The sequence below is a fragment of the Ptiloglossa arizonensis genome, chromosome 3, assembly GCF_051014685.1.
Source record: "Ptiloglossa arizonensis isolate GNS036 chromosome 3, iyPtiAriz1_principal, whole genome shotgun sequence".
In the NCBI taxonomy this organism is placed as follows: domain Eukaryota; kingdom Metazoa; phylum Arthropoda; class Insecta; order Hymenoptera; family Colletidae; genus Ptiloglossa; species Ptiloglossa arizonensis.
The window spans coordinates 27517682-27543681 of record NC_135050.1 but is presented as its reverse complement, the minus strand read 5'-3'; the positions used below and the strand labels follow the sequence as shown (position 1 = coordinate 27543681).

At 51.0% G+C, this 26000-nt stretch overlaps 1 protein-coding gene across 3 annotated transcripts in view; it reads left to right on the top strand.

Moving 5' to 3' along the window:
• The window catches only part of Ubx (ultrabithorax), a 165469-nt gene extending 142689 nt beyond the window's left edge, over positions 1-22780 (top strand). For 2 of the 3 annotated variants that reach the window (XM_076305927.1, XM_076305925.1), the window contains one exon: positions 20449-22780. The gene's annotated coding sequence lies outside the window, so the exon portion shown is untranslated. The remainder of the gene's footprint in view (positions 1-20448) is intronic. The other variant, XM_076305926.1, reaches the window with a different exon arrangement.
• The last annotated feature ends 3220 nt before the right edge of the window (positions 22781-26000 follow it).

Below are 26000 nucleotides of genomic sequence, written 5' to 3'. Positions count from 1 at the left end.
GTATCTCACCGGCCACTGGAATTCGCCAATTAACTCCACGAACTGCATCGTAATTGTAGGCTGCCCGGGACCCCGATTCGACGATACTGACCCGCTGTGATGTTTAATCGATGCACTCGTTTCTCCAGTTGTCGCCGTTTCGACTCGTGTTTCATCCACCACGGCCCAAAAGGAATCGCGATTTTCGAACCGTATCGAGACTACGGGACGTACCTTCGAAATGCGCGAACACCGACGAGAACACTGCTCGCATGACGCATCGCGCATCAAAGTCTCTATGAAACTCGGTATAGCGTAGACTATCGTTCGTCGAGGACACCTAAATGTGTACATATATATCAGTTTCTATTAAGTAGTTTACGTCATTTATTTTTTCATTGTTCGTGGTCTCATTGGGTGAAAAATTACGTAAAAGAAACTTTAAAAAGATTCGCTAAGTTGATTTTCTTGCCTTCGTCGCGTCGACGAATAAAATACTCAAGTTTTCACGATCACAATTAATCGTGGATGTTACTAAATTTAGTAACGATAATAGTACGGTTGTTGCGCGTTTTTTGCAGCGAAACGCAGGTTAAACAACGAAACGTGTAAATGCGTGAAAGCTAATCGTTGTTTTCGAGCCTACCTTCGACGAAATACGTTTAAAATAGACAACCGACGGTTGTCGGGGCGGAAGTGAACTTATACGCGTAGAATTCGCGTTTATCGAAAGGTTGGAAACTTTCAGGGAAGATTCGGGAACGCAACTACTCGATTCTGCTATAATTGCTCGAGGTTTGATTAGAAATACGATCGCGATGCGTGCAAGAGTGCATTGTCGGTGTCGAAGATGAGATTCGCGAAACGAACGAGCGCAATTCGGTATCCGGGAACCCGAATTTAACCGTGTTTCGTTAAGTGCTCGGTCGTCGGTGTTTCATCGGGGTAATAGATCGGCCGTATCGAAGAAATGTGATACAAGCGATCGGAATCTGATACAAGCGATTGCAATTTCTGTCGCGGAATGCGTGCAACGAATGCACTCCGAAATGTCGACCGTAATAGGCACTTGGAGCAGAATTTAAGGTATTCGTAACCTAAGTTACAGATAATAATCTGTGGGTACTGCTTGAGCAGAAAAACGTAGCCAAAAATGAGAGATATTACCGCCTCTGTTCGCTATCGCAACGAACACCGTTGGCCAAATCGGGATAACCGAGGAATCTACGATTCTACGTATCCCAATTAACGCTTTTGAAGTAAAATAAAATAAAGAAGAAGAGAGAAAAAAAAAAAAAGAAAAAAAGAAACGCATCGAACGGATAGAGCTCCGTCCCGTTTGTTTCTGGTTCGAGAAAGTACATTCGTCTTTCGAGAATGAAGTTATTAAACTCGGGAATAATTATGGGACTGGAGTCGAGTTACGATGCACTGTCGTTCGAAAAATTACGAGCCAGTATCCAGAGCCCGGTTTTATTCATTTACGTCTGTGGCCGGGAAATATTGCGCCTTCGAAGCGTGGAATAAAAAAGAAAAAAAAAAAAAAAACGCGAAATATCTTTACAGCGAGTAGGAAAATACCGACGCGTAATAAAAGGTATAAATAATTCTATGAATTATGGAAGTTTGAACGCCTCTGGGCAATTGCCTGGGTTTACCTGTGCGTAGATCCAGCATCGTTGGTAGCGCATCTAACGACATTGGAAAACGTAATCTTTTCCAACGATTCCCACTCCGTAATTTCGAGTTACACTCGCGGTGTAATTGCAACGGACTCTGGAGGGGGGACGAACAATCGACAACCGAAGACTCGAAGTGTCTCGATCGTCAATCTGCGCCTCGAGTGGAGAAAAATCCTGATCGGTGGTGGGGCTTCACGAGGGAGAGATTGATTTCTTAATTCCCGATCATCGAATCGACCGAGTCTCCTCGATGTCTCTCCGTAAGTTCCACCGTGGAACTGTGGTACACTGGAAACGAGAAAAATGCAACGACTGTTGGAGATTAAAGGGTCTTCCGAACCCGTCGGTCTGCCATTTGGGTAACGACGAGGGGGCTGGCTATTCCGGTCGAACACACCCCTGGTGTCGGTTAGGTGGCGTTAAGGGGGAGATTTCGTTCTCCGTTTCGCGATCTTTGGATCAAAGAGGTTCGTTTCTCGATGTCTCGTCCGAGTTATATTTCGGAGGAAATTGTAGCCTCCGTGAGTAAAAATGCAGCGAGTGGCGTAGATTAAAGGGTCTTCGGGACTGGTCGGTCCGCCACTTAAAGAGGAGAGTGGCTATTCCGAGTGTAACGCGCGCTCGATAGGGGTGGTCTTTTCTCGGTAACTCGGTTGGCGATTTTCGGATCAAAGAAAGGTTCCAGATCCCTTCTCCGTGTCCGTGGACATTGGCGGCACAATGACCGCGCGCAAGATTTCATTATAATTTCCTCGTCGTTTCGTTTCACCGGATAACGCGTCGTTTCTGGGATTCGTGGCTCGGACCGACCGGAAATAATCAGTTTCTTCGGCCCCTCCTCCCCTACCGACGATTATATCTCGCTTCTTTCTTTATCGTCGGCGTTCCTCATCGGCGCGAGCGCCGTGCGCGCGGTTTTTACGAGGCAAAGTAGATCGTTAGTCGGAACATGGAATACTGCCAGAAACTATAATCGCGTCACGCTCGAATTGTAGCGCGCGGTTGGAAGTAACGTCGGCTTGTATCGGGACGGGAAATCGATTAGCGCGACGATAAATTCGGTTTTGAGTTATATTACCGTATTAATTACATATTTATGACGTTATTTGTTAGGCCGGGGCGTTGCGCGCACGCGCACGCGCCCCCGCCGCCGTTTCTGTTGCATTGTTTCGCGCGCTCATTAAATCGCGCATCGATAGCAGGGCCGGCATTAAATTCGCGAGCACGCCGCCGTGGCCTGATAATATTACGAGATATACGTATATCGGGATGGGTGGTGGGTCTGGGGGTGGATTTTTTTCGGTCGGTTCTGATCGTCGAATTTGCGTTTCGAATTTACATTCGATTGTCGGCGCGGGACGGGGCCCGTTGGTTTTTGCCGATGTTGTCCGCGAGATCGGCGAGCGGTGAAGGAAGAAGACAGGGTCCAATTAAGAAAAGGCCTGCGCACTCTGGCTATCGTGTGCGGAGTCACGGCCGAAGAATTTGACGGACCTCTAGCGGCGCGCTTCCATATGTCACCTTTTTTTCCCGTCGCCTAAATAAAGAACGGGGCAACGCCGAGTCGAGCCCCTCTCTTCGCCGCGTCCCGTCCCGTCCCGTACCGGGCCCGATGCCACGGCGCAGATATACGCGAAGATAAATTTTGACAGTGAACAAGAAAAGGCAATTTAAAGGAATTTCGGCGATCTACTTTTATATAGGAAAGTTTGCCCGTATATAGAGGGCGATAAATCGCGTCCGCTTGGCCCGGCTCTAAAAGCTAGAAATATTTAAAGGCGTCTCGATGCCGATATCGTGTTTCCGAGCGGGTCGCGAGCGAACCAGCGAACGTACGCGGATCTCCTCTGCGTGGTTTGCGTGTCTCTCGGTAGGGAAGAGTCGATCTTTTTCGGTCGGAGCGGGGCCGAAGCGGTGTCCGCTTATCTTAAAAATATCAACGTCGACGCGAAAAACGGTTGGAATTCGCGACGGATGTCCGTTGGTTCGCGGCCGAGGGATGATGGTCGCGCGCGTGGGCGCACGGTTTCGATACGCGTGTACAAGTTACGCGCAATTGGAGCGAAGAAAGTAGAGGGAACGCGCGACTCGAACGGTGCGGTTCGATGCGAAACACGGGTCGGCAAGTAGTACGAGCGATTTTGGTAGGGACTGGGATTTCGTTCACGGTATTGCGATGCCATCTAGTGGCTTTAACGACATCTGGCTTAATTATGGCCGCCTCACCCCTTGGCTCTCGAGGGCGTGGTTAAGGCGGGGACGACCAGCGACGAGTATTTCGTCGCATTGGCTCGTCGTTCTTTACCGTCGTCCATCGACGCGTATCTTCGTTCAACGGAAATAAATTCGTTAGGAACTCGCCGCCACGATTCCGGCGAACCGTGGAAAAATCGCGGAAACCGTCCCGAATTCGAGCGCGACGAGGAAAAATTTTCGAAGCGGAAAACGCCGGTGTAGTACTCCGCGGCACTATTTTTCGTTAATTGCCCGTTTCCGTAGCAGATGGCAGCACGGGCCGACGCGCTCGCCGCTGATAAACCGAGCGTTCTACCTTACCGACGCCTCGATCGGTACCTCGCTTAATTTAGAGCTCGCTCCTACTTACCGTGCTTAACGCCATTCCACGGTAGTCCAATGATTGCCGGTAATGCGTTTTATGGTTTGTTTTTATCGACGCGGTCGTACAGTAACTTACAGTGTTGTTTCTGGTTCTCAACGTCGGGCTCCGTCGTCCGTGCCGAGGCGAATCCGTGTGAATCGGTGCGACCCGTATACACGTGCACTCGCGCTGCTGACTCGGCTCGACGGTTTGCATTTTCCCGACGAACGCATTCTCGCGGCTATTCGTCAATAATCCAATATAACCGCGACCACCGGCCTCATGAAGACGAAATAAAGCACCGACAGCGTGTGATTTTATTGCGCAGTAAAGCGTGATTCCGACAGATTGATGCACGATATATTCCTACTCCGTCTCCGTCTCTCTCTCTCTTTCTACGTCTCTCTTTGGCGCGCATATACTCAAACGCTTGCTCGCTCGTCAAACGGTAGGTCGGGGGGGATCTTTATTGGCTGTAAAGGAAGACATTTTACGATCCATAAAAGCGTTTATAGCGCTCGAGCAGTCTTACCTCGGTTCTTACACCCCAGTTATATCCATTACCCCTTCCGTGGCCTTTCCAAGGGCGGCCACCGGCACGCGCTCTCTCCACTGCCTTTGAGATTTACAGGTTACGCTCCCGGTAACACCTCGTAAACTTGGCTTAACGACTTTAACCGGGCCTAACTGCTTCCTTCCTGCAATCAGACCCTGACCTACCTCCCGCGCAGACGTCCTAGAAAAATTTCAACGCGACCACCGCCCGCGAACGAACATTCCGCCTCGGTTTACTCGCGACTTTCGAAAAATAGATTTCGACTCGAGCAACCGCGACTCGCGACCGTGTCTATCGACATTTTACCAATAGACACTCGTTCGTCTCGCGAAGAGTCTGGAATCAACGTTTACGAAAAAATTTCGAAATTCTTTCTCCAGGAGAGACTTGACCATCTCGCTGTTACTCGACCCGGACCGATGTCTTCGATCAACAGTAGACGTACTCTCTTAGTAAATTCCAGTACAATTATCCCGCCCGACTCGTGTCAGTTTAACTCCTTATCCCAACTCTTATCCCGATAAGATCTCTGTCATCGTTCGCGGTTCGAATCTGAGCCCAGTTCGAGCAACGAGACAGTGTTCGGTGAAACCCTCGCGAAAGGTCGGAAGATTCTACGCGGTTCCCGTTTACGTGCAGCAGGTGCGTGCGAATTCCGCGCAGAAGCGTGCTACCGGTGCCTCTTACGGAGAGGCGCGGGCGCCGGTGCTGTCCGCTGTTTTATGATTTGTTTTGATTACACTTCATTACCATTTTACGCCTTTCGCTGCCACGTAACTGGCTGGCAATAATTCTTCGTTGTTGATTCTATCGCGACGTTTACGACCGTCATTATTAGCTGATACCACTTGAACTCTCGTAAAGTCTACGCCCGTGCGATCCGGCTCGTCCGGGACATCCGCTTGCCCGGCGAGCGTCGGCGAGCGGGGGCGAGGGTTCGGGCAGGGGCAGCAGGGGAGTAGGGGGAGCCGCTTCGGCAGCCACGGGGCGGTTGCTCGTAGTGGGGAGACTTACGAGTTACGGGATCGGCCGGCAGATCGCGCCCTTGTAGTTCCCTACGTCTTAATGCCGTACTTCATTTATCGAGGCCCCACTCTCCGCGTTCACTCTTATCTCTCCGCGACGAATCATCGTAGCCTTGGGCCCGGAACGATCGCCTCGGCTCCGCCGCTTATTATCTTCGCTTTCGTTTCGCGTGCGCTTACTTTCCGTCGTAAATTCAACGGCGAACGACCGGGAGCGTCGTATCGGGGCATCTTGATGATTTCCGTGCAAATTCAACGCGCCCCGAGTAAATTTATCTCTCGCCGGACGGACGAATAATTGGATTTCGAGAAACGTTCCCGCCGATTCGAAACAACGTTCGCGCGTTGAACACCAATTCACTTTTACTCGACGGATACTTTTCCCCCCACCCGAGTTTCTTTTCGTTCGGGTCGCTCGCGCGGTATTCGCTAAATATTGTAATCCGATCGGGCGGACAAATATAATACGATCGTTACGAAAAATATTTATTACCGTGTTTCTCGGACCGCTTCGAGCGATTATAGGAAAGAATCGACGCCGTAGGGGTTGAATCGATTCGGCGATTTATTTTTTTAACAATCACCGTCCCGTGTACCCGCGAGCGTCGAGGAAACAATCTCGGCCGACTCGGCCCGTGGAAACTAAAAAGTTTCGTAATCTCGAGTGTCTGGAACGTTATCCGAAACGTACTCGAGCTCGGCGGTCGAGAGGTTAAACACGCGCCGGTACGCGACAGCTCGAGTGCGAGCCTACCGAACGGTATCGGCTCTCGTCTCGACAATCGCTTCTTTGTGCGAGGAACGAACGACGCGTAAATTAACGCGACGAATCGTTTCGTTGTTCGCGTCTTCGAGCAAGAACCGTACGGCTCGTGGTAACGTTCGAACGCGAATCGCGTTGCACACTTGTCGCGTTAACGGTGGCAAAAGGAACAATCGTGGATTTTAGTCCGCGTTACGATCCACCGGCTAGCGAATTTCGTGCGGAAGCGTATAAACGGGACGCGCGCGAACGAGCATAAACAAAAGCTTTTCCGCGCGGCTTGATAACTTAATAACCGCGTCGCTGATCCGTGGGGACGAGGGCCGGTCGGGGTGGGGTACGGGCCGAAGGAAGCCGCGAATTTCGCAAAACCCGGTTTTGTACAGCCGGGTATTAGCATTTAAAACGTGTGCAGCGCCCCGTCTGCCGGCGCCATTGGTCCACATTTACACAACAATGAGGGGGCCGCACTCTAAAAACTCCCAGAATCCCCGGGCTCCGAAGTCAACGGAGGAAAGAGCAGCAGAGACGCCGAATGAAAAAGAAGAGAAACGGAGAATCGTAACGCCATCTCGATCTTTTCTTTACCCCCTCTCTCTCTATTTCTCTCTCTTTCTCGCTCGTTTCCTCCTCGAGTCTCCCTCGTGTCTCTCTCCCCTCGTGCGTTCCCCCACCATTTCGGATTTGAGGTTAGGACGGTGTGGGTCGTAGAACGGGACAAGAGGCAACGGCACAGCCTGACTAGAGAACCTCTCGCAACACAAAACCTAAGGCTTCCATGCCTCGGTCGTTCGTTTTTTTTTTCCTTTTTCTCTACTCTCTCTCTCTCTCTTTTTTTTTTTCTTTTACTCGCTTTTCGGGTCTTGGCTAGCCACAGAGAGGACGGGCATACGCCTCGCTCCGTCTGGCTGGATATTTCTAACACACGCGATACACACCACCGAGCCGGCTCGGTTCGGGCTGCAACGTGATGGCTGGCTGCGACGTTGCCAAATTATCTTACGTAACCGCTTAATTTTTCTAGGCACGACGTCGCCGCGATGGTGTCGATTTTTCAGAGTCAACGTCCCGCCGGTTCTATTCTCCATTAACGCTATCGCGCACCGGTGATATAGTGTCCCGCGTGGTCTTGTTTTTCAGAAACGGGAACTTGGGAGTGTTAATTGACTCGGTACCCATCCTTTTCCACGAGATAAAAGTGAACGCCGTCGATGCACGGGTGCTCCCGCTCGCACGACGTCCTTTTTCGAAACAAAAGAAACTTTGAGGTTATATTTCCTAACCCGATCTCGTTAACGGTAGTTCCTGTTCCACTTTATTGTCCTCGCGGTTACCAACGAAGGCGGAGTCTACAAAAATCCTCGTATCGCGGTGTCTCGAGAAGATATCGCGTACTTGGAAACTCGATTCGTCGAGTCGCGACGAAACGTAATTCCAAACGATCTCGCGTCTTTCGCCATTTTCTTTTTTTTTTCAAAATTTGTCCACCGTCGTACAAAATTTCACCGGATCTTCCGTAACGAGAACTAATTCCAACAGCGAGAATATTTTTCCAAGAACGTTGAAAAATTTCGTTAATTACATCTGTATCGCATCGAGATCGTTTTCGAAAATAACGAATTGAAAGTAAATCGTCCGAGGGTCGTTTCGTCGTAGATTTCGTTGTAGAGCGTTGGCGTCGTGTTTCGTTCTAAAAGTTTAATTACCCCCACCATGGTCGAGTCGACTTACTGCCTCCTTCCGCGAGTTTGCACGCGCGCGCGGGCGCGCGGGCGTGTTTCACGAGTTGTCGCGCGGGTAAAGCGCCGCGACGAACGTTTCACGAGCAGTTTTACGCCTTCTCCGGCGCGGCTGAAAAAGCACACGGGAGGCGCGGGGCTCGCTGCTCGCTGCTCGCTGGTTTTCTGGTACGTGTCTCGTGTGCGCGATTACACGGTTCGTTTAACGCGGCAAGAACGACCGGGCACGTTGTCCATCAATTCCCGGGGCTCGCTCATATCCTGTCCGGCGAGGAATAATTGCGACCGATAACGGGCCGTCAGCGCGGCGTTAATTAAAAAGAAACCCGCGTAAAACGAATCGGATCGGAGTCGCTCGATTCGCTCTCGACGCCGCGGCGCGTTTCCAGTTTCGGACGGCGGCTTATTTATACAGACCACCCGTGAGGCAAGATCGCGTTGAAATAAAGTGGTTCGAGCTAAATGTTCCTTGACCGCGCGCGTGATAAATATCCCGCGCGGAATTTATCATTGTTCACTTTACTTTATCGCGGAACGAGATTAATGTCTCTATCCGCCGCGCGAGGGACTCCCGTCAATTTCGTAGTTCACGCCTTACCGATTGCCCCGTCCTCGGACACATTCCTCGGGATTCTCCGTATCGAGGTCGACGTCTACCAACGATCCTTTTCTCCTTTTTAAATTTCATCCCGATTCCCTTTCACGTTCGTCTCGTTCTTAATCGTCGCCGTTCGCGCGATAAGTTCCGAGGTTAACCTTAAAAGCTACCTGCGGACAGCTCGTTCCGTACGCGGACGATACATCGCGCGTGGCACTTTTTCGTATTATTCTTTCGTACTCGAATCGAGTCGGGTTTATCGAGTACGTGGGATTAGGTGGCGAAACGGGGCCTCGTCTTTGTCTCGTCGAGGTATCGTACGCGTCGAAGGGAAACGAAACAACGATACTCGGCGAAGAAAGTAGAATCGTAGGTAAAAGCGAGAAGTAACGTACGAGACGACAATTACGTCGGCGAAGAGAGAAGTTAAGTAACGATCGCGTCAGATTTTCAAGAAAATTTGAACGAAGCGACGAGTAGAATTACCTGTGTGGTAGTTTGATAATCTCGGACAAAGTACCGACGAGCAAAGGTGAAAAGAGTAACCGAGCTTTGTTTTTGAAGGTAATAGGTGAGAGTTCGCCGGATTTGTACCGGGAATTAGAAATGTTGAAGGATCGGTTTTGTTTGGCAGCAAAAGTCTATACGGAAGTAAACGCGTAATAGTAACAACAATAAAAACAATGCTACGGAACGAATCGCCGATAACTCGCAACGGTGTTCGACTACGAGGAACTCGGTCCCTCGACGAGGATAAGGTAATCATCGTTGTACCGTTCGAAGTCGAAAGGAATGGAAAAAAGTCCGCGGAATTTTATCACCGGTACAGATGTTCGAACTAGGAATTATAGTTAACGTTAAAGCGTTCCTTGGCCCCGCATCCCCCTGTCGGTGAGATTCCTCGCGCGTTTCAGGAGTCCCGATGCATCGGCATCCCCCTCGCGGCGTCCACGTCGTCGACCCATTTGCACACATTGCAATATCGAAATAACCTTTCGAGACTCTTGGTAAAGTTCCCGCAAACTTTCCCGCGTCCACGGATCGCGCATAAAAGCGAGGAACTTGCGGAAGAGTGTTCGCCGAGGGGGCGAAGACACTGCCTAATTGCGATACACTCCGCGGGACTCTGACTTCCGGCTGAAAGATGCACTTCTGGCGGGCGCGAAAAGTTTGGAAAAAGCGGCGAAATGCACCTGCCGCGCGTGAAAAATATTCCTCGAATTTTCCGTCTCGTGTGTTCGTTTTTTTTGTTTGTTTTCCCGTTCTCGGAGGCACCGTTGGTACGCGGCTTCCTCCGGAAGGAGTCTCGGTCGAGCTCGGTCTTTGGAGAAACCTGGCTAGGTCGAATACGGAGGTACAGCTCGGTGGTCCAAGGGTTCGACGTCGTTGTACTCTAAAGAGGGGAGAGAGTCTTTTATCGAGGAGGCGCTCCGTCCTCGTTTATAGGTCTCGAAACTCGAGTCGAGTCGTCCGTGGTCGGTGATCTCGCGAGAAACGTGTCGAAATTCGAAACGGAGAATGTAACTTTGCAAAGCTGGTAGCCGCGCGAAAAGACAGAAGAGACAATGGCGGTGCAGTCACCCCTAGACGCGAGCCATTCGGTTCGGAGCGCGTTAAAAAAAAAATGCGAGGGTCGTTCGCGAGCCCTTCCACCGCGTCCCTTCGTTATTCCAATGGCCCAGAAAGTTGCGCGTCTTCCTAAATCATGATGGCGGGATGGAGTGGGTTAAAGAGTAACAGTCGGCCCCGGTTTGCGTCGCGAAACCCGAAATTATTCCGGCATCGGGCCGTTTTCGGTTTGAATTATTCGTTTCCAACTAAAAACCGACAATGGAATAAAAGTTTCGAAGGAAAGTTTACGTTTCTTGGCGGCGTGAATCATGTCCGCGGTCTCGCTCTCGCTCTCGTTCTCGCGGTCGCGCGCACGCCGCCGAAGGAGAGTTAAAAGTTCAGGGGATACGAGTGGTGCGCGAAATATGAGAACTAATTGCGACGCACTCCGCGGGGAGTTAAATCACAGGGGGAGGGTCGGAATTTTGAGTAGGCCGGTGTGCGTGCGCGCGTGCGCCCGTGCGCGCCGGTGAACGGACGAGCGGATACGTATGCGCTCGGTCGGTCGCTCGCGCTTCCCTCCTCGGGTGTATAAACTTAAGAAGAAGCGGAGACGGAAAGGAGGGGGACGGCAACAACATAGTTATATCCCGCGCATGTTGGCAGCAGCGCCGGTGTGTTTTTCATTTTCTTTATATCACCCTTGACGCTCGTAAAACCATTACCCGTGACCGAGCGAACGCAACTTCTATATAAACCGTATCGGTGTGCACACGTCCACACCGGCACGATCCGCGTGGTCTTTGACGATACTGGAACTTCTTTCGCTTCCTCGTCCCCCGGCTGCTCCGCGAGACGAACCCAATTTCCTCGGCGACGCGAAACCCGAACCCTCGGATTTTCCTCCGCTCGCGTGCCCACGGGAAGGATTCAGCTTTCTCGATACCGATTACTCGCGTTACCGCTTCGCGATTTCTCGCCTTCCACGACACAGTTTCGCCCTCCAGTGGCCCCAGCCCGGATCACCGTCTATACGAGAACGAGTCGCGGTTCCGAGAGTCGAGAGAGGGCGGCGCGATTAAACCGTACCGAAGGAACGAACATCAGCGACCGTTCGCGAGGCGAGAAATATCGTCCACGTGGACGAGGAGACTTTTCCCTCGCGTCGCGCGAAAAATTAAACCTTCGAAACTCCATTTCCATCGTCGAACTTACAATCAACACCCTAAACATCATCGTAAAAAGAGACTTTCCTCTCGCGTCGAGCGTCCATTTGCCCAAACTATCGTTGGCCCTATCGCTCGGATTTCGAAGCTTCCTAGCGGTTAAAAATAATTTTAATCGACGCACTCTAACGCGGAGTGTCCGAGGGCGGCGCGATCGAACGATACGAACGAACGAACGAACGAACGTCCACGTCCACAACTATTTACGATGCAATAAGCATCGATGCGAAGAAAGGCATTCTTCTCGCGTCGAGCGTTCAATTGGGATACCACTGATCGTCGGCCGTACGTTACGGACGCTGTGGATTTCTATCTTCCTCGAGATGTTGAGAATTATTTCGCTCAGCCGAAGCATCGATTTCTTCCGCGAGTAACGCGCTCTTTCCGTGGGCGGTGCGATTAATCAACGCCTATTTATATCGCAAGAAATACAAACGAGAAGAGATTCTCCTCCTCCTCCTACTCTCTCGCTCCCTATCGTTCGTCTTTTCCGAAATTCGCGTCGAGAAAGTCGGTCTCGATAGTGGCCGGAATCCTTCGCTCGATCGTCGACGGAGAGCGGTTATCGTTCGCGAAACGTAAAAGGAAAACGCGAAAGAAACGTCGGGATCCTCGACGGGCCCGATATTCACCGTTTCGCGGCTTATTAAACTCGTCCAACCGAAATACCCCGAACGGCCCATTACACAGCCGTGCGCCGTGGACGGCTTGATACTCCGATGTGTAGATAAGTCAGTTAGCGACTCGGTCTAGCGCGTTCCAGCGTCGAGCCTTTTTTGCGTAGCGCGCCCTCTTATTGCTCTCCTCTCTCCTTTACTCCTGCTCACTCCTGGCGGGTGATTCATCATCGGCGTCGTCCTCTCTCCTTTCTCTGGCTCGGCTGGCTGGCTGGTCTGGCTGGCTCGCTCGGCGGCTTGCTCGGTTTCTGGCTTTCTGGCCCCTGGACCCGCGTCTGCTCCTCTCTCTCCCACGGTCGGTTCGCTCTCTCGCTCTCTCTCTCGCTCGTCCTCCGTCTCCTCCTTCTCGGACCTATGTACTCGTTTTACTCCTACACTGGAGCCGTACCAACATGCAGTTCTGGCTCGGCAGGGCGCTCTTTCTCGCTGTCGGCTTATAGGTATTCCCGCATTTCTCCCCGGCACATCCTGGAGTCTGCGAGCCCGGAGATATCCGTACTCATCCGCTTAAAATTTCAACCGGACTCTCGCGCCGAATCTGCCCGATTCGCACCTGCAACCGCCCGATTCGAGTTTCCCCCTTACGCGACGCCACGACGACGCTACACGGACCCGTTGCTCCGGCGCGGTCCGTCCAATCGAGTTCCGCGTTCTCGCTTCAAAGAGAGAGAGAGAAAGAGAGAGGTATCGTTAACGATCCGCGTGCGTTACGTTCGCGTTCACGTTGCGTTTCCACGCTGCCGAAAGACCCTCTCGTTCGACTCTCGAGGGGACACTCTGCTTCTCGAGACGAGCGGGAATCGCAAGATCCGAGACTCCTTCGCGATTCTTTTTTCTCTACGATCCGAGCGAATATCGCACGGTGTACTTATCATCGGATACTCGTAGCCTAGGTGTCTTCCTAGATACTCGAAGAGATTACGAATGGACGTGGAACTCGAGTTGGCTCGAAACGTTCTGAAACGTTGCACGGAAGGACTCTCGTTTCGTCGAGAGACTTGGTTTGAAAAATCGATCATCTCGAAATTACGAAAGTCCGTGGTCCCCTGGTGTACGGTCGACGTTGGTCGTCGAGTCGGTGTCGGTCGCACCCGGCCCAAGATATCTGCACTCCCAGGTACACCCACCGTAAGGGCGAGTACGCGTCGCTATAAAACATACGAAACGATATATTACCCGGCGATATCACTCTCCGGCACGAGGCGATACGGTAATATTTCGCCGGGGAACGGTTGGAAATGTCGGCTGTGTAAACACTGCGGGGGCACGAATCGTAGATCGCCGGGTCTGGCGCGAGAGCCTCTTATTTCCTGCTCGTTCCATTCCCGTCGTCTTCCCTCGTCACCCGCGATCGAATATGATGCTTTTCCTCGTCCCCTGCGAGCACCCCGTCCACCGTCTCGAGGCTCGGTTCCGCTCGACGATTCAATTATACGAGACACGGAACTGTGTTCGGTCTCGCGGGCCGCCAGGATCGATGGGAGTCCGCGAGGGACGCGCGGCCGTAACGCTTCGGGTTCTCTTAGATCCGCGCGTGGGCAGATAGAGGAGAGGTGGTGTCCTCCGTTGGGAAGGAAGTCTCTCCGGGTCCTCCTTTCTCGGTCTCGGTCTCGGTCTCGGTCTCGGTCTCGGTCGTGTCGCGCGGGTCAGAGCCGCGCGTTACATTCCTCTTTTTCCCCGTAGCGATTTTACATCGCGTACCGCGCCATCGAACTCGACGTTTCGACGAGGCGATCGTCCGTGACGATTGCGTGCTCGTAGCGAGACACCGTGCAACTCGACCGTTGAAATATCGCGGGGTTCCCGAGCGATCGGTACGAGGGAGAGAGGCGGCCGTACGGGGTACGGCCGTACGGCCGCAACCGCCACGGCTCGGCTAGAAGGGACCACCTTCGGTTTCGAAGGTGGGATTCCGGTAATTCGACGCATTCGAGAACGGAGGAAGACCGATGGGCCGTGCTCTCGAACGACGGAGAGACGAGAACCCGCACCACCGCGGACCGACCAAGGGAGAAAGACGACGAACGGAGAACCGGTGAGAGAGACGCCGGTTGGGTACGGGGGATAGAGTAGGGGCGGGAGGGCGTTCCACGGCACCCTGCATGGGGTAGCTTGCAACCTCACGCGACACTAGAGCCATCTATATCCCCGGAGATTTATGAGTTCCTGGTGCAGCGGCTGCTCGCAGCAACTACACACCACGCAGTATCGGTCCGGTACGGTGTTGGTGCTGCCCCCTGTCGCGACGGGCGTGCTGTTGCCCCGCGGGGGTTACGCGCAATTCGCGCTCGTGCAACGTCGCCCTGATAAAAAACCTGCGACTCGATCTCAATCCGATGCTTCTGCGAACTTCCTCCGTCCCGTCTACCCGTCTCGACCCTCCTCCTCTTCCTCCTCCTCCTCCTCCTCCTCCTCTTCCTCCTCGTCCTCCTCCTCCTCCTACTCTGCAACCTCCTCCGCAACCTCCTCCGCAACCTCCTCCAACTCCACCTCGTCCCTGCTCGCACTCGACACGCCGCACGGTTCGTTTGTTGCCGCGCGTGCTCTCTCTCTCTCTCTCGCTCGCGCGCGCGGTCTCTTCCCTCGGACTTGAAATATCGATCATCATTGTGTTCCCTACGCGTTTATAGACTGCGAACGTACCGAAATTATGGTTCCCTGTCTTAGCGGGGAGTTTGCGGATTTCCACGTATCTCCTGCGAGAATTCGGCGATCCTCTCACGATCGAGAATACCGAATAGTCGCGACGCTTGGGTTCGGGGATGGTCTTTTATCGGTAAACGTAAAAATGTGCCCGTGCGCGCAACCTGGGGATCGTATGTTTACGGACTTTCGGGGTGGACGGTGTTTTCTAAACGTAGCTCGAAAAATCAATGTCGGCTTGTCGGTGACTTTCGATATAGGCAACGGGATTCGGAATATTATCGATAATACCCTGTAAAGTAAATATAATTCACGGTCGTAATTCTTTCGGTGTACACGATGACGACCATTTTCTATTTCACGTCCGTTTGTTAACATCGTATTACCCGCGACTACTCGAAATATTCGATACGTTTCACTCGTACGATAATCGAAAGCACGCGTTAAGTAAAATTGCCAAAAGACTCGATCCGTGACAGTTTCCTTGCGCAATTTAAAGTATTTCAAAAATTGAAATTACTTCAAGATGCGTGGAACGTCCGACCGAATCGGGGACGAAAGGAAAGGGAAAAAATTCATTATTATCGTACGGAGGGATCCTCGACGTCTCTTCGAAATAAAGATTTCGTGAAAAAGAAGAATAAAAAAAAAAAAAAAAGAAAAGAAAAAAAACCGATCGAAGGGACAAGCGATCGGCGAGGATGGGAATCGATGGAAGAAAGGCACTCGTAAGTCGAGATTTTTCAAGTGCCCCCTCGACGCGGCCGTCCATTCGCCACGCCGCGATATCCTGCAGGGGTAACCGATGAAAATAGCGAGAGTGGGGTTTACCGGCGGCGGTACGAGGGTACGGGACGACGACAACGATATGAGTACCGGTATCTACCTACCTATGCTTCTGCTCTCCAACCCGAACGCCCCACCCTCTTGATGCGGCCGGTTTACGAGCAACCTGTGGTAACGAGAGCGATAGATAATAACCGCTCCGTGCTCAACCCCATCCCTTGCCTCCCCCTCGCCCGCTCTCTCCCTCTCTGCCCTCTCTATCCCGGAACGCGGTCCTTCCACGTGGATATTACCTTCGGTGATTTTTTCTCGATTCGTTCGCTTCGAATCTCTCGAGCGCACCCGATGCGCCTCCTCGAATCGTTCCGCGATTCAATTCGCCCCGACGAGCTCTTCGTTACGAAGGGGTTGTTTCTCTCGCTCGCTCGCCAACCTAATTGATCCGGACGACTTTCTCGACCGCTACGGTTATCCTCGACCAAGACTCGGACACTTTCCGGTGAATCGTGCTCGATAACGCGGATTAATTTACTCGCGGATTAATTTACTCGCGGATTAACCACCGATCAAAGGTGTTGGAATACAACGACATCGAACCATGCAGTACTTGAGAAGTCAAGGAACGGTGGATGAGCTCGAAACCGGCTTGCCTATTTTTTCCGTTGGTGTGCCGACGTGATCGTTACGATCTCTTCAGTTGTTCGTAACCGTACTCCGCTGCACGACTGTATTACATTTATCTAAAAATAAACGTTCTATTTACATTTTCTCTTGTGCTGAACAATTCCATAATCCCACAAAAGGGTTTACGATTCTGAAATTCCAAAAGATTCATCGCGTCTAGAATCATTGACTATCGTGTCTTCTCTCGTGTTTGAGTTACTTTTAGTTCGAGGTCGCTACAAACGTGACAATCGTCACGCGATACGACTTTGTTCGAGAGGACTTCTTTGTAAAATCTCTACTTCGATGGTCCATATTTGGTACCTAATTGCTCAGAGTGAGATCTCGGGATGTCGCTCGAGCAAAGTGTCTCGAAAGATCGAATCTGGTTACGTTCTGAATACTTCCCCGATTCGAAGGAGACGATTTTTGCAAACTCTCACTCCGCGAAAGATTTCTCTCCTTCGACCACTGGTTTCCAGGTACGTTATCGATCCAGGTTCAGTGAAATGGTTCGTGAAACATCGTGAACTGCTTTCGAGCGAAGGTTGCTCGTTAGAACAGGATATCCGGACGGAGTCGTGGACGTTCGCAGGATTCGTTCGGATGTAACGCGAGCAGACACCGTCTCCGCGATGACGGATAAGGTTGTTTTGCCGCGCGGCGCATCGAGATTTGTGCCTTCGGTTTTTGCGAGCTTTAAGCAACATTAGACTCTCGACGTAAAGGCACGCGGAACGGGAATTTATTGCGGCTTAAAAACTCCGGCTTCCTTCGGAAATCCTGATAAATGCGCGAAGGAGCGACGCTCGTGTACGTACATTACACTCGCTGGCCGGCGTTCGTTCCAGAGAACCCCGGGGGCTAGAAGGCGAAGTGACTCTAGGCCGAAAAGCAAACTACGGCAAAAATGAAATACAGCCGCGTTACAAACAAACGTTACAGCGGGGCGGTTCCGTAGCATCTCCTTGAATACGTTTCTCGAGTACTTCCTGCCAGTCGATTCGTTCCGCGCGAGCTCTTCGTCGAAGTCGAAGACTTTGCCACTTTTTATCAACTTACGGGCTCCGTGAATCATCGCTCGCTAAAACTTTACCTTCGACTCCATTTCGCTGTCGCGTCTATCGTTCTACGTATCTCTCTCTCGAGGTACTCGTTCTATCCAGCTTTGACTTCGTATCGCCTTATCGTGCAATTTTATATCGGGATACAACAGTAATTGCGTTACGTTTCTTTAGTTATTTAATTAAGAGAACGGTTCATTTTTGCTGGAATTGTCGGCTGGTAAGTTCACTTTGAATGTGATCTAATGTACTATGTTGTTTGATAAGTTTTCTCGGTTTTTCCATCTTAAAAAATACTGTGACACTTGAACTTTGAACAATTGTGATTGTACGAACGAGTTGAGAGGTCTACGTGAAACTTCGCACGTGTTCGTCAAACAGTAGTACTGTTTTTAGAAAACTGAAACGACGATAGCACGATTTCTTATTGAACGATCTAATTTTATATCATTATTATAGATAATCATAGTAACTGTCATTCTGTCGTGTATTACGATCTTGTCAAGATTGCTCGAGACGTATACCCACGCGTATGCACAAACGATGCATCGAGTATAAAGGGCTCGATGGGTCTTTCGATTCCGCTCGACAAACGAATCGTACGATATCCGCTCGAACTCGCACGATCGGTTAACCTATTTTCGTTCGTCGAGCGATGTTTGTCCTATCGGTCGAATCCGGTTGGATAAATATCGGTCTCGAGAGGGTTGCGCAAAGGGCCGAAAAATCAATCGATGGGAACGATGAAAATAACGCGAGTCGGAGATGTACACGCTCGGGGCGAATATATTCGAGGACGAGCGAGGAGGCAGGTCGTATAAGAGGGTAGATCGAACAGTTGGCGCGAGTTTGCGGCTGTAAAATGTGCCGACCTTGCCAAGACCCGGGGGAACATCCTCTCTACCTTTCCGTTTCTTTATCCGCTTTTGTCACGACGGCCGACGCGGCCAGGGCAAACAACTTTTTCGAAATCCTTCCAGAAATAAAGAACAACGCTTCCGCCTCCACGGACATTCGTGATTCATTTTCTGGCCCGCGACTGCGATCGCGAGCGCCGCTCGAGGAATGAAAGATGGCACCGTGGTACAACCGAGAGTCGCGACGAACAAAGAAAAACGCAAACACGCCGGAAAACTAGCGCGGAAGAACCTTCGAAATTACCCGTATCCCCGAACAACGCGGAATTTTTTATCCGTTGTCTCGTCGAAGCAACGATCTAGTTTAAATATTTCACCGCCGTACGAAACGTCGTACCGCGTCCGCCATGTTGTCCAGACCCGGTGCCGCGTAGCCCACCTTTTCTCAAAATCGAAAGGGGCAGAGCTCTCCTCTGAGGTATCGAATTGTTTCTTCTTCGGTGGAGCGTTCGAAAAAATTCGATACTCGAACGAGTCTTCGCCCTCACGTTCCTCATCGTTCTCTTACCTGCGGTGGGTGTAGCTCGTGGTCGTTCGACCCTCGTAATTCCCTGTAAAAATTGACCGAAAGAGATCCAAGAAACGGAGGAGAAGCCGTACGCGAGTGGAGAGCCATCGAATTCTCCGAGCATCGAAACGCGGTAAGAAAGGGAGGCGTTAGAGGGTCGGGGGTTGGAAAGCACGAAACGGTTATAAAAAAGAAGAGAAAACGTCGGAGGGGCGCAAGAAAGGAAGAGAGAAACTGGCAGTGGATTGGCAGCGTGCTGGCTCGGTGTCCTGCCATTCCACCCTAAGACCTTCCCGACCCAACCCCTTTCGCTCTTAACGCGAGCTATCGATATCCCGAGATACAGACACCACGAAAGCTCGGGCTCAACGTGCGTGTGGCCGGACAAGGCACCACGTGCATTCATCCCATTACAAAAGGAGCTGAACCAGCGCCGGACGACCCGACCCGTCGTGTCCTCGACACGCTCAACATATGAACGTACCCCCGAAGAGTCGAACCTTGAAACGACCGGGCTGCACCGACGGACAATCCGCCACCCCCTCACCCTACAGACGAATGGCGCTGTTCCGTATTTCCTTTTTTAAATCTTTGTCGCCCGACGCCTCCTCCTCGACGAGAGAAAATCAACGTAGATGTTGCCTACCGGCCGAGAACATGGAGAAAATGGACGATCCGTGGGCATAGAGAAAATAACAAATATTCCTAGACAACGTCGATATAGTTCAACTCGGATATACCTAATTCTTGGTACGATGACATTTCGAACGCGTAATTTATTAGTGTTTCGCGTGGGCAGCAGCCAGTATTGTTATCTTAAATTACATTTGTAGTTGTACAGGGTACGAATGGAAAGTTTAACTTAGCGACTCTACGATATCAACCATGGGTCCTTTCGATCGGTCGTTAGATTTATTAAGCTTTGGAACGAGAATACCGATGGACGAAAAGATGCTCCATTATTCTTGCACGAACGATACACGTTGTGGAATAGATACGTAAGATTTGAAAAGGGTTTGGGTGAAATCCTAGATGGTCGTTACGCGTTGCTATTGTATCATAACCATTTTTAATTTATTGGAAACTATTCCGCAACGCGTGTAACGATATTCTACTTCCACTAGGAAGACTTTATTTATATGTTTACTTGCAATCGTACTTAACCCCTTACCCTACGATTCGAGTTTCGATAGCGCGTGTATAATCAACATCGAGATCACAACCCTCACTGTCCTCGTGAACTAAATTTTTTTTTGGAAACATTACGAGTTTTTTTCAAATATTTTCAAGAAAAAAATTTAAGCTTCACCCTCGGTCCTTGCGTTCGGTTCGATTTCCATACCACGAGTCTCGCACGATATTGCAAATCGAAAGGGTTAAACGCGCGCCTCGAAAGAGAAAAGAATGGCGCCTCCGAGCGATCGAAACACCCGTGCGTCAGCTAACCCGTACGTTTCTGATTTCTGTTCCAGGTGAGTGGCAGGCTGCATCCACTGTCTCTGTAATGCCAAATAGATGGTCGATGTGCGTATCTGTCGATCGTCAATTTATCGGTTGCGGCGAATCGGATGCTGCACCCGGTGAGTGACGAACCCGCCTCCCGCTCCCCGCGCCAACCAGCCCCCCCACACACACCCCCCGGAACCTCCTGTAGCTCACTTTGACCAATATTCCGGCAGACCAATCAGTATCCAAGTGCACAGTGACGTCCGTACAAGCCTAGTATTGTCGTAGTATCCCCCCTCCAGCCACCACTTTCTGGTCTCTCTATCTGTAGTTCCTGCTTTGGCGCAGTAGTGTTGTAGATAGAGGGGGTGAGTTATCGGAGTAGCTCCCACACTTACACGGATATCTCCACCGAGTTTCGAATTGCGAAAGATCGACCGGATGGAGAGAACGAGCGCAACGCAGCAAAAACACGAATAAAGACAGACACGAACACACAACCGTGAAAAGAAACGAAGAACAGAAAACGGAGAGAAGTGAAGGAAAAGAAAAGAACGAAAAAAAAAAAAAAAAAGAAAACGAAAGAAAGAAAGTATAACGAAAACCGCAAAATCGAAAATATCGAGTCGGTCGTCGGTTCTTTTTCTGTTTTTCCTTTTTCTTTTTTTTTTTTCTCTCTCCCTCCCCCGTTTAGCTTTGTTACTGGCCGACGGTGGTACGGTGCGGTAGGGTGCGCGCAAATTCCCCGAAACTTAAATACGTAACGAAAACGCTAAGGAGAGAGGTAAAAAAACTATTTAGTAAGTTAACGCTTAGGAAGTAGAGAAGTGTCCACGAGCGTCGAGGTTCTCGAACGAATCAGGGGGAGGGTTGACGTTCGACGATGACGACTCCTTCCCCGCGCGGTATATCCCGGTGACAAATTCTTTTCCCCTCGCGGATCGTTGTGCAAAAAAAAAAAAAAAAAAAAAAAATGAAAAAAAAATAAAAAAAAGAGAGAAAGAAAAAATAAATAAACGATACTTCGTCGGTACGTAATCGCGTCTACCCTTCCCCCGCGTGTCTCGTTTACTCGGCGTACCATCGTTTCTCCGCTTCTCGAACGTGTACGCGCTCGACGATACACCCCTTCCGGAGCGTGTCATGCTACGACTGCTGTTGATGTTATGTTTTTGTTAATTTTTTTTTTTATCGTCTGCGGAACGACACGAGAACACGTTTCTATCGTTGCCTTGATCGCTTCTCGAGCATCCCCACCTCTTTTGCATCGGGATGGGGAGAGATAGAGATAGAGATTCAGATTCAGATGGAGAGAGTGAGAGTGAGAGAGAGAGAGAGAGAAAGATACGGAGCGAGACCCTCGATCGAACGCGGCACACGATGAAAACGTGTTTCTTTCGATCGGTACAAAATATATATATATATATTGATGTTCGATAATTTTGTTAAATATTATATAGAAACGTTTTTTATACGAAGCGCGCTCGCGTTCCTCTCGAGTCGGGCAGCTTTTATTTTCTTTTCTTTTTTTTTGGTAATAACGCCGAAAAGAAAAACAGAAGGTTAGAGGGTTCTTTCTCCTCCGCTTCTTCTTGTTCTTTCGATCGATTGTTTCGCTTCCTTCCCTTCGGTTCGCGGTTCTCGGTGAAGCGAGAGAATACGAACGAGAATAGGCGCTCCGATGCGAGCGAGATTTACTACATTGTACGTACCTACCTAGTACCTAGACGCCTACCCAGACACGAAGTGTGTGTGGCGCTATCCTAAGCAGTAACAACTATTCTAGTTAACGAATGTATACGAATAGCCGCTAAGAGACACGCAAAAGTAATAGGTAAACGCAGTATTTCTAAGAGGAATGTAATATGTTAATAATTATTTATTTTGTGGATCTCGGAAGATACGAAAAGAATGCGAAACGAAAACAAACGAAAGAAACGAAGAGAAAGAAGGTACCTACCCTTCGTCGGTCCGCTGTGCTGTAACATTTTCAATGGATTTTAGGCGAGCATAGGCCTAGAACGTTTAGGGGGTAGGCGTACCCGTGCGTAGTGCGGTAGCCCGCGCATATCCGTAAACGTTGTCAAGGTGGCGAGAAGAAAGAAACACACGGAACAAGGCAAAGCAGCAATCCTCTTTTGTAACATATTAGAGTATTAATTGTTTACCAATCTGGATCCTGATTGTATGTAACCCGAGAGCGACCAGGGCCGCACCTGCTGCCTATATGCGTGAACGTTGTAACGGAAAGAGACTTTAGGGGCGGTTGCTGTTCTGAACGCTGAATTGTAATATTACCTTGATTATACAATTACTAAGAAAAAAAAAGGAACAAAATAAATGCGATGTAAACCTTGATTGTGCGTTTGTTTTCGCTTTTTTTTTTTGCCCGTGGCCCTGGCCGTGACCAATCCATCCGTGAACACCTCCTCCTCCGTCCCCTACCGCTCACCCCCACTCCCCGGCCCGTTCTTCCGGCGAGCCTCGCTTCCCGTAATATTTCCCCCGTTACACCGTACGCGCGCTATTATTGTTCACGGAAACTAGCAGCTTTTTGCGTAGCTTTTTATTATTCGCACCGTAGATAGAATGGAAATGCTCACACTCGTTTGTCCCCCCCGTTCACCGATTCGAAACTACCCGAAAATCTCGACAACATTTTTTACACGCCCAAATGGACTGGGAATCGTCGCAACGCTTTCTATCCCACCCCTTGCTTCGCCTTAACGCACCCTTTGAATTTAACCCTCTAGCGAGAGGAGGTTGCGATCCGAGCGAGATTCGGAGACGTGCAAAGCGAACGATAATTCGACGGAAGGATTCTTCGACAATTTCGATCGGTCTCGATGATCGAGCAAACTGGACGTTTCGACGGTCGTCTCGTAAAAAATCTAATCGCCATTTCCCTTCGTTACGGTCGGAACGCAATCAATCGGCGTTCAAGGCCACCGAGAGTCTACCCCCCACCGTATCGTTGGGCCACCAGATCCCCACCGTGTCTCGACTCGTCGCGCAAGCGCGTACCCGCTCCTGTCCGTCAAACGGACTGGCGTGCGTCGCCAGAGAGAGAGAGAGAGAGAAAGAGAACGAGAACGATCTCGGTAGGGGAAGTGGCCTTGACTGGCCGATCGAGTTTCATTCCGTTGCACGCGTGTCGGCATGGTTGACGGCCGGTTCGATTTGAATCTCTCTCGTCGAGAACCTTGTAGAACGGTTGTTCCGTTGACGTTTCCCCCCACCGCTCCGAACGGAATCCCAGTTTCGTCGCGATTACGCAACGGTGTCGTCCACGGTTACGTAAGAACGGTATCGCGGACCGGGTACGCGGCGATAAATCCGCGGACGGGGTTGGACTTAAGGGTAGTTGGTAAAACGAGGAAGATATTTCGTCGCGCGCGGCATCATTGTCAATTCCTGGCCGATAACCTCGGTGGGGACGCGGGGGCGGAGGAACGTGCAACGGTTGCTTTACGACGCTTAAGCCGCCGCGTTAGGCGTCCTCGGTGTCCCCGTCGCGGTACGCGGATCCGCCTTAACGGGCGCTGCGTTGATCCAGGGTCGAGGTTTCACGACGGTAGCCCATAAGTCTCGCGATGCCTCGGGATATTAATATGTTATTGCGGAAAGACGCCCTCATGAAAGTCGACAAGGACTGGAAAAATATGTCCCGCGCGTCTCGACGCCGTCGTCGTCGTCGTCGTCGTCGTCGTCGTCGTCGTCGTCGTACCAGAGGGTGGGAGAGGGTGTGGGTTGGGGGACGCGCGGCAGCAGCGGGGTTCGCCTATACCAGAGGGATGCGATGCCGGCTGCTACTGCTGCTGCTGGTGGTGCTGCTGCTGCTGCTGGCCTTACACACCCACACGCCCTTGTTACTATCGTGCACGACGCGGGGTGTGGTCGGGCCAGAATTCACCAGACGCCATTTGTATTAATGAAGCTCCCGACAATGGTGCACGCTCGATGAATTATGTACCTAGGTTCGAACCCGAACGAAACGCCGCTCGCCGATCCGCTAGGCTCTACTTTGCCAGTGACCTCACGCATCTCGCGCCCTCTTTACCGGGGTGACCCCCTTAATGACACCCGCGAACCGTGTTCCCCCGGTAATCCGTTAACACGACACTACCGGTCTCCTGTTTTTCCCGGACTCTGTCGCGACGGTGTTCCGTACCTCGTACTTGGGACTGGCTCGTACGACGAGACCGAAGACATCGAACTGGTCGTCTCACGAGCGTACCCGCGGGGATCGAATGGACAACCTCCCGTCAACTTGCGTTCTCAGCTTTCCTCTTCATTTTCGTCCTTTGAATTTTTCCAGTCTACCCATTCTTGGATCATCGGCGCCAAATTTAATTTCGAAACCGAGTCCCTTGCGCGAAGAAATTGGGTAGCTTGTCCGCATCACGGTCGCAATGCTGAAATAAATTGTTTTTCGGTATCGTTCGATGCTCACTTTCCTCGGCTTATCCCTTCCTACCCTCGTGAAAGTTTGTTCAATCTGTTCCACACATTTTCAGACTCAATTTTTCAATTCAAGATCGTTTCTTTCGTTTCCATGCAATATTAGTCCTTCGGGTGAACCATCTTTTGATCCGACTATAGCACGAGTACGAGTCTAGTTTTCACCCAGCACTAGACGCGATGGTGGCTCGCGGAACGTTCGAAAGTCGAGTCGATTATCAACACGCGGAGCACGGGTGGGGAATTGTATACAAAAGTTCAGACGCGTCTCGAAGAGGACGAGATACAACAGGAGGAAGTTGGGCCGGATCGTCGAGGTCCCCTAAATTTCGTCAACATTCACGAAGCCTCGCGACAACAGACCTTAGTCATCTGTTCGATGTCCGAGACACCGTACGAACCGCGAAAACAACCATCGGTTCAAGCCGAGGTCATCGACGCGGTTTAAGGGTTGGAAACGCTTTAAAGATTATCCACACGTGGCGGTGGACGTCGCGACGTCCCCTCCCCTCCCTCCTTGCCCCCCTGGATGTTTCGAGATCGCTGGAGAAACGGCGCAGGCGATTGCACGAGCGCCAAGAACCCTCGAGATTTCCATCAAAGATGGAAAGCCCCGTCTGCGTAAGCGCGACCCATTACCGAAAGACGTAGCGGGCATCCATCTCGGTCTGGCGCGGATAAAACGACCGCTTTACTTCGGATTACAGGGGTGCAATTTACAGCAGACGCGAGAGCACCTGTTCGTTCTTGAAGAAATGGAAAGGTGGCGGTGGAGGCAACGCGAAGGGTAGACCCTTACGGGGGTGTGGGAATAGCGTGCCTCGCAAACGTTGCGGTAATTGAATCCCAGTAAGAATCCCCCCGTCCCCTATATAGGTGTGCCCGCTTAAATGTATAACTTCTCCCCTTTGCCGATCTTCTTTCTCGGCCCGTTTTCTCCTTCCATCGTTCCTCACCGTTCAACCCCGGACGCGAGGTACGTCAAAACGAAGGCACTCCGTATTCCCAGAAGCACGAGATCGTGGACGAATTCGAACTATTCTACGTTTAAACTATCTAGGCGCTGCCGAAATATTTCGTAAGCTCTCTCGAAGAAGTACACGGAAGTTGCGATACA